Source organism: Pungitius pungitius, chromosome 8 (assembly GCF_949316345.1).
Source record: "Pungitius pungitius chromosome 8, fPunPun2.1, whole genome shotgun sequence".
Taxonomy (NCBI): domain Eukaryota; kingdom Metazoa; phylum Chordata; class Actinopteri; order Perciformes; family Gasterosteidae; genus Pungitius; species Pungitius pungitius.
Window position 1 is genome coordinate 9,374,279 of NC_084907.1, and position 12,453 is coordinate 9,386,731.

Sequence of the window (12,453 nt, forward strand, 5' to 3'; positions counted from 1 at the left end):
ATTCAGTAAGTGCTACTTGTTGGGGCGGATGATCATGACAAATACTACACACCAAAACCGAAGGTAAAGGTCAATGAAATCCAATTCAGATAACCTCAAACTGGGACACTGATGATGTTTCAGTTCATAAGTGCTTCTCTTTGGGGTTGTCTTAGTGATTTGAATCAGATGGAACTGAATGAAGTGCAATACTCCTCTGTGTGTCTACATTTGGTCTTCATGATTACCCTTACAAAAACACTCACTTTGGTTCTTAATACAGTAAGTGCTTTTTGTTGGGGTAGTTTTGTTGATCTCTTACTATTGTGTGTTGGAGTTGTGTTTCATTTAAAATGTCTTGTCTGAATCTTGTCTAAAATGTCTAAATCTTAAGTCCTTAATTTTGCATGGGATTTATCTTCAGGTCAGTTGTCTTTTACTTCACAAGTCACCATTGGACCTCATGGTAGAAGGTGCCTTCCAGAGTTTGCATTGCTTCAAAGTACTGTTGATCGAGCTGCAACTGATGGCCACCAAGTAGCAAAGAGTTGCACATTGCCGAAAGATTGCAGTGATTGACCACTTATGAAATGCTAATTGTATGCATTCATTTAAGATAACGGTTGCCTTTTCATTTTTCCATTGTCTACTTACACGGTCTAGGCCATTGAAACTCCATCAAATAGTAGGTGGAGTTTATGTGACTTGGTTGGATTGAGTATTTAAGATGGGTAAATCAGTGGAAGAAACACAAGTTTCACGGCTTCGAGGACACAACAAAGAGGATGCGACGAGGGATCCAGCTGCACTACAGGTGAACTCATCACATCTCACTGGAAGTCTTAAATGTTGCCTCAACTTGAGCATTGGCTTGTGTTTGAATTCAGTAAGTGCTACTTGTTGGGGCGGTTGATCATGACAAATACTACACACCAAAACCGAAGGTAAAGGTCAATGAAATCCAATTCAGATAACCTCAAACTGAGACACTGATGATGTTTCAGTTCATAAGTGCTTCTCTTTGGGGTTGTCTTGGTTGAGTGTTCTTCAACAGAGAGCGGTTTCAAGGATGAAAAAGTAGCATGGAAGAAGAAGACATTGTTTGAGCAATAACTCTCAGATAACTTCAAATAGAGCCACTGGTGATGATTGTGTTCATAAGTGCTTCTCTTTGGGGTTGTCTTAGTGATTTGAATCAGATGGAACTGAATGAAGTGCAATACTCCTCTCTGTGTCCACATTTGGTCTTCATGATTACCCTTACAAAAACACTCACTTTGGTTCTTAATACAGTAAGTGCTTTTTGTTGGGGTAGTTTTGTTGATCTCTGACTATTGTGTGTTGGAGTTGTGTTTCATTTAAAATGTCTTGCCTGAATCTTGTCTAAAATGTCTAAATCTTAAGTCCTTAATTTTGCATGGGATTTATCTTCAGGTCAGTTGTCTTTTACTTCACAAGTCACCATGGGACTTCATGGTAGAAGGTGCCTTCCAGAGTTTGCATTGCTTCAAAGTACTGTTGATCGAGCTGCAACTGATGGCCACCAAGTAGCAAAGAGTTGCACAATGCCGAACGATTGCAGTGATTGACCACTTATGAAATGCTAATGGTATGCATTCATTTAAGATAACGGTTGCCTCTTCATTTTTCCATTGTCTACTTACACGGTCTAGACCATTGAAACTCCATCAAATAGTAGGTGGAGTTTATGTGACTTGGTTGGATTGAGTATTTAAGATGGGTAAATCTGTGGAAGAAACACAAGTTTCACGCCTTCGAGGACACAACACAGAGGATGCGACGAGGGATCCAGCTGCACTACAGGTGAACTCATCACATCTCACTGTAAGTCTTAAATGTTGCCTCAACTTGAGCATTGGCTTGTGTTTGAATTCAGTAAGTGCTACTTGTTGGGGCGGTTGATCATGACAAATACTACACACCAAAACCGAAGATAAAGGTCAATGAAATCCAATTCAGATAACCTCAAACTGGGACACTGATGATGTTTCAGTTCATAAGTGCTTCTCTTTGGGGTTGTCTTGGTTGAGTGTTCTTCAACAGAGAGCGGTTTCAAGGATAAAAAAGTAGCATGGAAGAAGAAGACATTGTTTGAGCAATAACTCTCAGATAACTTCAAATAGAGCCACTGCTGATGATTGTGTTCATAAGTGCTTCTCTTTGGGATTGTCTTAGTGATTTGAATCAGATGGAACTGAATTAAGTGCAATACTCCTCTCTGTGTCCACATTTGGTCTTCATGATTACCCTTACAAAAACACTCACTTTGGTTCTTAATACAGTAAGTGCTTTTCGTTGGGGTAGTTTTGTTGATCTCTGACTATTGTGTGTTCGAGTTGTGTTTCATTTAAAATGTCTTGTCTGAATCTTGTCTAAAATGTCTAAATCTTAAGTCCTTAATTTTGCATGGGATATATCTTTAGGTCAATTGTCTTTTACTTCACAAGTCACCGTGGGACCTCATGGTAGAAGGTGCCTTCCAGAGTTTGCATTGCTTCAAAGTACTTTTGATCGAGCTGCAACTGATGGCCACCAAGTAGCAAAGAGTTGCACAATGCCGAACGATTGCAGTGATTAACCACTTATGAAATGCTAATGGTATGCATTCATTTAAGATAACGGTTGCCTCTTCATTATTCCATTGTCTACTTACACGGTCTAGACCATTGAAACTCCATCAAATAGTAGGTGGAGTTTATGTGACTTGGTTGGATTGAGTATTTAAGATGGGTAAATCTGTGGAAGAAACACAAGTTTCACGCCTTCGAGGACACAACACAGAGGATGCGACGAGGGATCCAGCTGCACTACAGGTGAACTCATCACATCTCACTGGAAGTCTTAAATGTTGCCTCAACTTGAGCATTGGCTTGTGTTTGAATTCAGTAAGTGCTACTTGTTGGGGCGGTTGATCATGACAAAAACTACACACCAAAACCGAAGATAAAGGTCAATGAAATCCAATTAAGATAACCTCAAACTGGGACACTGATGATGTTTCAGTTCATAAGTGCTTCTCTTTGGGGTTGTCTTGGTTGAGTGTTCTTCAACAGAGAGCGGTTTCAAGGATAAAAAAGTAGCATGGAAGAAGAAGACATTGTTTGAGCAATAACTCTCAGATAACTTCAAATAGAGCCACTGGTGATGATTGTGTTCATAAGTGCTTCTCTTTGGGGTTGTCTTAGTGATTTGAATCAGATGGAACTGAATGAAGTGCAATACTCCTCTCTGTGTCCACATTTGGTCTTCATGATTACCCTTACAAAAACACTCACTTTGGTTCTTAATACAGTAAGTGCTTTTTGTTGGGGTAGTTTTGTTGATCTCTGACTATTGTGTGTTGGAGTTGTGTTTCATTTAAAATGTCTTGCCTGAATCTTGTCTAAAATGTCTAAATCTTAAGTCCTTAATTTTGCATGGGATTTATCTTCAGGTCAGTTGTCTTTTACTTCACAAGTCACCATGGGACTTCATGGTAGAAGGTGCCTTCCAGAGTTTGCATTGCTTCAAAGTACTTTTGATCGAGCTGCAACTGATGGCCACCAAGTAGCAAAGAGTTGCACAATGCCGAACGATTGCAGTGATTAACCACTTATGAAATGCTAATGGTATGCATTCATTTAAGATAACGGTTGCCTCTTCATTATTCCATTGTCTACTTACACGGTCTAGACCATTGAAACTCCATCAAATAGTAGGTGGAGTTTATGTGACTTGGTTGGATTGAGTATTTAAGATGGGTAAATCAGTGGAAGAAACACAAGTTTCACGGCTTCGAGGACACAACACAGAGGATGCGACGAGGGATCCAGCTGCACTACAGGTGAACTCATCACATCTCACTGGAAGTCTTAAATGTTGCCTCAACTTGAGCATTGGCTTGTGTTTGAATTCAGTAAGTGCTACTTGTTGGGGCGGTTGATCATGACAAATACTACACACCAAAACCGAAGGTAAAGGTCAATGAAATCCAATTCAGATAACCTCAAACTGAGACACTGATGATGTTTCAGTTCATAAGTGCTTCTCTTTGGGGTTGTCTTGGTTGAGTGTTCTTCAACAGAGAGCGGTTTCAAGGATGAAAAAGTAGCATGGAAGAAGAAGACATTGTTTGAGCAATAACTCTCAGATAACTTCAAATAGAGCCACTGGTGATGATTGTGTTCATAAGTGCTTCTCTTTGGGGTTGTCTTAGTGATTTGAATCAGATGGAACTGAATGAAGTGCAATACTCCTCTCTGTGTCCACATTTGGTCTTCATGATTACCCTTACAAAAACACTCACTTTGGTTCTTAATACAGTAAGTGCTTTTTGTTGGGGTAGTTTTGTTGATCTCTGACTATTGTGTGTTGGAGTTGTGTTTCATTTAAAATGTCTTGCCTGAATCTTGTCTAAAATGTCTAGATCTTAAGTCCTTAATTTTGCATGGGATTTATCTTCAGGTCAGTTGTCTTTTACTTCACAAGTCACCATGGGACTTCATGGTAGAAGGTGCCTTCCAGAGTTTGCATTGCTTCAAAGTACTTTTGATCGAGCTGCAACTGATGGCCACCAAGTAGCAAAGAGTTGCACAATGCCGAACAATTGCAGTGATTAACCACTTATGAAATGCTAATGGTATGCATTCATTTAAGATAACGGTTGCCTCTTCATTATTCCATTGTCTACTTACACGGTCTAGACCATTGAAACTCCATCAAATAGTAGGTGGAGTTTATGTGACTTGGTTGGATTGAGTATTTAAGATGGGTAAATCTGTGGAAGAAACACAAGTTTCACGCCTTCGAGGACACAACACAGAGGATGCGACGAGGGATCCAGCTGCACTACAGGTGAACTCATCACATCTCACTGGAAGTCTTAAATGTTGCCTCAACTTGAGCATTGGCTTGTGTTTGAATTCAGTAAGTGCTACTTGTTGGGGCGGTTGATCATGACAAATACTACACACCAAAACCGAAGGTAAAGGTCAATGAAATCCAATTCAGATAACCTCAAACTGAGACACTGATGATGTTTCAGTTCATAAGTGCTTCTCTTTGGGGTTGTCTTGGTTGAGTGTTCTTCAACAGAGAGCGGTTTCAAGGATGAAAAAGTAGCATGGAAGAAGAAGACATTGTTTGAGCAATAACTCTCAGATAACTTCAAATAGAGCCACTGGTGATGATTGTGTTCATAAGTGCTTCTCTTTGGGGTTGTCTTAGTGATTTGAATCAGATGGAACTGAATGAAGTGCAATACTCCTCTCTGTGTCCACATTTGGTCTTCATGATTACCCTTACAAAAACACTCACTTTGGTTCTTAATACAGTAAGTGCTTTTTGTTGGGGTAGTTTTGTTGATCTCTGACTATTGTGTGTTGGAGTTGTGTTTCATTTAAAATGTCTTGCCTGAATCTTGTCTAAATCTTAAGTCCTTAATTTTGCATGGGATTTATCTTCAGGTCAGTTGTCTTTTACTTCACAAGTCACCATGGGACCTCATGGTAGAAGGTGCCTTCCAGAGTTTGCATTGCTTCAAAGTACTGTTGATCGAGCTGCAACTGATGGCCACCAAGTAGCAAAGAGTTGCACAATGCCGAACGATTGCAGTCATTGACCACTTATTAAATGCTAATGGTATGCATTCATTTAAGATAACGGTTGCCTCTTCATTATTCCATTGTCTACTTACACGGTCTAAACCATTTAAACTCCATCAAATAGTAGGTGGAGTTTATGTGACTTGGTTGGATTGAGTATTTAAGATGGGTAAATCTGTGGAAGAAACACAAGTTTCACGCCTTCGAGGACACAACACAGAGGATGCGACGAGGGATCCAGCTGCACTACAGGTGAACTCATCACAGCTCACTGGAAGTCTTAAATGTTGCCTCAACTTGAGGATTGGCTTGTGTTTGAATTCAGTAAGTGCTACTTGTTGGGGCGGATGATCATGACAAATACTACACACCAAAACCGAAGGTAAAGGTCAATGAAATCCAATTCAGATAACCTCAAACTGGGACACTGATGATGTTTCAGTTCATAAGTGCTTCTCTTTGGGGTTGTCTTAGTGATTTGAATCAGATGGAACTGAATGAAGTGCAATACTCCTCTGTGTGTCTACATTTGGTCTTCATGATTACCCTTACAAAAACACTCACTTTGGTTCTTAATACAGTAAGTGCTTTTTGTTGGGGTAGTTTTGTTGATCTCTTACTATTGTGTGTTGGAGTTGTGTTTCATTTAAAATGTCTTGTCTGAATCTTGTCTAAAATGTCTAAATCTTAAGTCCTTAATTTTGCATGGGATTTATCTTCAGGTCAGTTGTCTTTTACTTCACAAGTCACCATTGGACCTCATGGTAGAAGGTGCCTTCCAGAGTTTGCATTGCTTCAAAGTACTGTTGATCGAGCTGCAACTGATGGCCACCAAGTAGCAAAGAGTTGCACAATGCCGAACACTTGCAGTGATTGACCACTTATGAAATGCTAATGGTATGCATTCATTTAAGATAACGGTTGCCTCTTCATTATTCCATTGTCTACTTACACGGTCTAGACCATTGAAACTCCATCAAATAGTAGGTGGAGTTTATGTGACTTGGTTGGATTGAGTATTTAAGATGGGTAAATCAGTGGAAGAAACACAAGTTTCACGGCTTGGAGGACACAACACAGAGGATGCGACGAGGGATCCAGCTGCACTACAGGTGAACTCATCACATCTCACTGGAAGTCTTAAATGTTGCCTCAACTTGAGCATTGGCTTGTGTTTGAATTCAGTAAGTGCTACTTGTTGGGGCGGTTGATCATGACAAATACTACACACCAAAACCGAAGGTAAAGGTCAATGAAATCCAATTCAGATAACCTCAAACTGAGACACTGATGATGTTTCAGTTCATAAGTGCTTCTCTTTGGGGTTGTCTTGGTTGAGTGTTCTTCAACAGAGAGCGGTTTCAAGGATGAAAAAGTAGCATGGAAGAAGAAGACATTGTTTGAGCAATAACTCTCAGATAACTTCAAATAGAGCCACTGGTGATGATTGTGTTCATAAGTGCTTCTCTTTGGGGTTGTCTTAGTGATTTGAATCAGATGGAACTGAATGAAGTGCAATACTCCTCTCTGTGTCCACATTTGGTCTTCATGATTACCCTTACAAAAACACTCACTTTGGTTCTTAATACAGTAAGTGCTTTTTGTTGGGGTAGTTTTGTTGATCTCTGACTATTGTGTGTTGGAGTTGTGTTTCATTTAAAATGTCTTGCCTGAATCTTGTCTAAAATGTCTAAATCTTAAGTCCTTAATTTTGCATGGGATTTATCTTCAGGTCAGTTGTCTTTTACTTCACAAGTCACCATGGGACTTCATGGTAGAAGGTGCCTTCCAGAGTTTGCATTGCTTCAAAGTACTGTTGATCGAGCTGCAACTGATGGCCACCAAGTAGCAAAGAGTTGCACAATGCCGAACGATTGCAGTGATTGACCACTTATGAAATGCTAATGGTATGCATTCATTTAAGATAACGGTTGCCTCTTCATTTTTCCATTGTCTACTTACACGGTCTAGACCATTGAAACTCCATCAAATAGTAGGTGGAGTTTATGTGACTTGGTTGGATTGAGTATTTAAGATGGGTAAATCTGTGGAAGAAACACAAGTTTCACGCCTTCGAGGACACAACACAGAGGATGCGACGAGGGATCCAGCTGCACTACAGGTGAACTCATCACATCTCACTGTAAGTCTTAAATGTTGCCTCAACTTGAGCATTGGCTTGTGTTTGAATTCAGTAAGTGCTACTTGTTGGGGCGGTTGATCATGACAAATACTACACACCAAAACCGAAGATAAAGGTCAATGAAATCCAATTCAGATAACCTCAAACTGGGACACTGATGATGTTTCAGTTCATAAGTGCTTCTCTTTGGGGTTGTCTTAGTGATTTGAATCAGATGGAACTGAATGAAGTGCAATACTCCTCTGTGTGTCTACATTTGGTCTTCATGATTACCCTTACAAAAACACTCACTTTGGTTCTTAATACAGTAAGTGCTTTTTGTTGGGGTAGTTTTGTTGATCTCTTACTATTGTGTGTTGGAGTTGTGTTTCATTTAAAATGTCTTGTCTGAATCTTGTCTAAAATGTCTAAATCTTAAGTCCTTAATTTTGCATGGGATTTATCTTCAGGTCAGTTGTCTTTTACTTCACAAGTCACCATTGGACCTCATGGTAGAAGGTGCCTTCCAGAGTTTGCATTTATTCAAAGTACTGTTGATCGAGCTGCAACTGATGGCCACCAAGTAGCAAAGAGTTGCACATTGCCGAAAGATTGCAGTGATTGACCACTTATGAAATGCTAATTGTATGCATTCATTTAAGATAACGGTTGCCTCTTCATTTTTCCATTGTCTACTTACACGGTCTAGGCCATTGAAACTCCATCAAATAGTAGGTGGAGTTTATGTGACTTGGTTGGATTGAGTATTTAAGATGGGTAAATCAGTGGAAGAAACACAAGTTTCACGGCTTCGAGGACACAACAAAGAGGATGCGACGAGGGATCCAGCTGCACTACAGGTGAACTCATCACAGCTCACTGGAAGTCTTAAATGTTGCCTCAACTTGAGCATTGGCTTGTGTTTGAATTCAGTAAGTGCTACTTGTTGGGGCGGTTGATCATGACAAAAACTACACACCAAAACCGAAGATAAAGGTCAATGAAATCCAATTAAGATAACCTCAAACTGGGACACTGATGATGTTTCAGTTCATAAGTGCTTCTCTTTGGGGTTGTCTTGGTTGAGTGTTCTTCAACAGAGAGCGGTTTCAAGGATAAAAAAGTAGCATGGAAGAAGAAGACATTGTTTGAGCAATAACTCTCAGATAACTTCAAATAGAGCCACTGGTGATGATTGTGTTCATAAGTGCTTCTCTTTGGGGTTGTCTTAGTGATTTGAATCAGATGGAACTGAATGAAGTGCAATACTCCTCTCTGTGTCCACATTTGGTCTTCATGATTACCCTTACAAAAACACTCACTTTGGTTCTTAATACAGTAAGTGCTTTTTGTTGGGGTAGTTTTGTTGATCTCTGACTATTGTGTGTTGGAGTTGTGTTTCATTTAAAATGTCTTGCCTGAATCTTGTCTAAATCTTAAGTCCTTAATTTTGCATGGGATTTATCTTCAGGTCAGTTGTCTTTTACTTCACAAGTCACCATGGGACCTCATGGTAGAAGGTGCCTTCCAGAGTTTGCATTGCTTCAAAGTACTGTTGGTCGAGCTGCAACTGATGGCCACCAAGTAGCAAAGAGTTGCACAATGCCGAACGATTGCAGTGATTGACCACTTATGAAATGCTAATGGTATGCATTCATTTAAGATAACGGTTGCCTCTTCATTATTCCATTGTCTACTTACACGGTCTAAACCATTTAAACTCCATCAAATAGTAGGTGGAGTTTATGTGACTTGGTTGGATTGAGTATTTAAGATGGGTAAATCTGTGGAAGAAACACAAGTTTCACGCCTTCGAGGACACAACACAGAGGATGCGACGAGGGATCCAGCTGCACTACAGGTGAACTCATCACAGCTCACTGGAAGTCTTAAATGTTGCCTCAACTTGAGCATTGGCTTGTGTTTGAATTCAGTAAGTGCTACTTGTTGGGGCGGTTGATCATGACAAATACTACACACCAAAACCGAAGGTAAAGGTCAATGAAATCCAATTCAGATAACCTCAAACTGAGACACTGATGATGTTTCAGTTCATAAGTGCTTCTCTTTGGGGTTGTCTTGGTTGAGTGTTGCTCAACAGAGAGCGGTTTCAAGGATGAAAAAGTAGCATGGAAGAAGAAGACATTGTTTGAGCAATAACTCTCAGATAACTTCAAATAGAGCCACTGGTGATGATTGTGTTCATAAGTGCTTCTCTTTGGGGTTGTCTTAGTGATTTGAATCAGATGGAACTGAATGAAGTGCAATACTCCTCTCTGTGTCCACATTTGGTCTTCATGATTACCCTTACAAAAACACTCACTTTGGTTCTTAATACAGTAAGTGCTTTTTGTTGGGGTAGTTTTGTTGATCTCTGACTATTGTGTGTTGGAGTTGTGTTTCATTTAAAATGTCTTGCCTGAATCTTGTCTAAATCTTAAGTCCTTAATTTTGCATGGGATTTATCTTCAGGTCAGTTGTCTTTTACTTCACAAGTCACCATGGGACTTCATGGTAGAAGGTGCCTTCCAGAGTTTGCATTGCTTCAAAGTACTTTTGATCGAGCTGCAACTGATGGCCACCAAGTAGCAAAGAGTTGCACAATGCCGAACGATTGCAGTGATTAACCACTTATGAAATGCTAATGGTATGCATTCATTTAAGATAACGGTTGCCTCTTCATTATTCCATTGTCTACTTACACGGTCTAGACCATTGAAACTCCATCAAATAGTAGGTGGAGTTTATGTGACTTGGTTGGATTGAGTATTTAAGATGGGTAAATCTGTGGAAGAAACACAAGTTTCACGCCTTCGAGGACACAACACAGAGGATGCGACGAGGGATCCAGCTGCACTATAGGTGAACTCATCACAGCTCACTGGAAGTCTTAAATGTTGCCTCAACTTGAGGATTGGCTTGTGTTTGAATTCAGTAAGTGCTACTTGTTGGGGCGGATGATCATGACAAATACTACACACCAAAACCGAAGGTAAAGGTCAATGAAATCCAATTCAGATAACCTCAAACTGGGACACTGATGATGTTTCAGTTCATAAGTGCTTCTCTTTGGGGTTGTCTTGGTTGAGTGTTCTTCAACAGAGAGCGGTTTCAAGGATAAAAAAGTAGCATGGAAGAAGAAGACATTGTTTGAGCAATAACTCTCAGATAACTTCAAATAGAGCCACTGGTGATGATTGTGTTCATAAGTGCTTCTCTTTGGGGTTGTCTTAGTGATTTGAATCAGATGGAACTGAATGAAGTGCAATACTCCTCTCTGTGTCCACATTTGGTCTTCATGATTACCCTTACAAAAACACTCACTTTGGTTCTTAATACAGTAAGTGCTTTTTGTTGGGGTAGTTTTGTTGATCTCTGACTATTGTGTGTTGGAGTTGTGTTTCATTTAAAATGTCTTGCCTGAATCTTGTCTAAATCTTAAGTCCTTAATTTTGCATGGGATTTATCTTCAGGTCAGTTGTCTTTTACTTCACAAGTCACCATGGGAACTCATGGTAGAAGGTGCCTTCCAGAGTTTGCATTGCTTCAAAGTACTGTTGATCGAGCTGCAACTGATGGCCACCAAGTAGCAAAGAGTTGCACAATGCCGAACGATTGCAGTCATTGACCACTTATGAAATGCTAATGGTATGCATTCATTTAAGATAACGGTTGCCTCTTCATTATTCCATTGTCTACTTACACGGTCTAAACCATTTAAACTCCATCAAATAGTAGGTGGAGTTTATGTGACTTGGTTGGATTGAGTATTTAAGATGGGTAAATCTGTGGAAGAAAGACAAGTTTCACGCCTTCGAGGACACAACACAGAGGATGCGACGAGGGATCCAGCTGCACTACAGGTGAACTCATCACAGCTCACTGGAAGTCTTAAATGTTGCCTCAACTTGAGGATTGGCTTGTGTTTGAATTCAGTAAGTGCTACTTGTTGGGGCGGATGATCATGACAAATACTACACACCAAAACCGAAGGTAAAGGTCAATGAAATCCAATTCAGATAACCTCAAACTGGGACACTGATGATGTTTCAGTTCATAAGTGCTTCTCTTTGGGGTTGTCTTAGTGATTTGAATCAGATGGAACTGAATGAAGTGCAATACTCCTCTGTGTGTCTACATTTGGTCTTCATGATTACCCTTACAAAAACACTCACTTTGGTTCTTAATACAGTAAGTGCTTTTTGTTGGGGTAGTTTTGTTGATCTCTGACTATTGTGTGTTGGAGTTGTGTTTCATTTAAAATGTCTTGTCTGAATCTTGTCTAAAATGTCTAAATCTTAAGTCCTTAATTTTGCATGGGATTTATCTTCAGGTCAGTTGTCTTTTACTTCACAAGTCACCATTGGACCTCATGGTAGAAGGTGCCTTCCAGAGTTTGCATTTATTCAAAGTACTGTTGATCGAGCTGCAACTGATGGCCACCAAGTAGCAAAGAGTTGCACATTGCCGAAAGATTGCAGTGATTGACCACTTATGAAATGCTAATTGTATGCATTCATTTAAGATAACGGTTGCCTCTTCATTTTTCCATTGTCTACTTACACGGTCTAGGCCATTGAAACTCCATCAAATAGTAGGTGGAGTTTATGTGACTTGGTTGGATTGAGTATTTAAGATGGGTAAATCAGTGGAAGAAACACAAGTTTCACGGCTTCGAGGACACAACAAAGAGGATGCGACGAGGGATCCAGCTGCACTACAGGTGAACTCATCACAGCTCACTGGAAG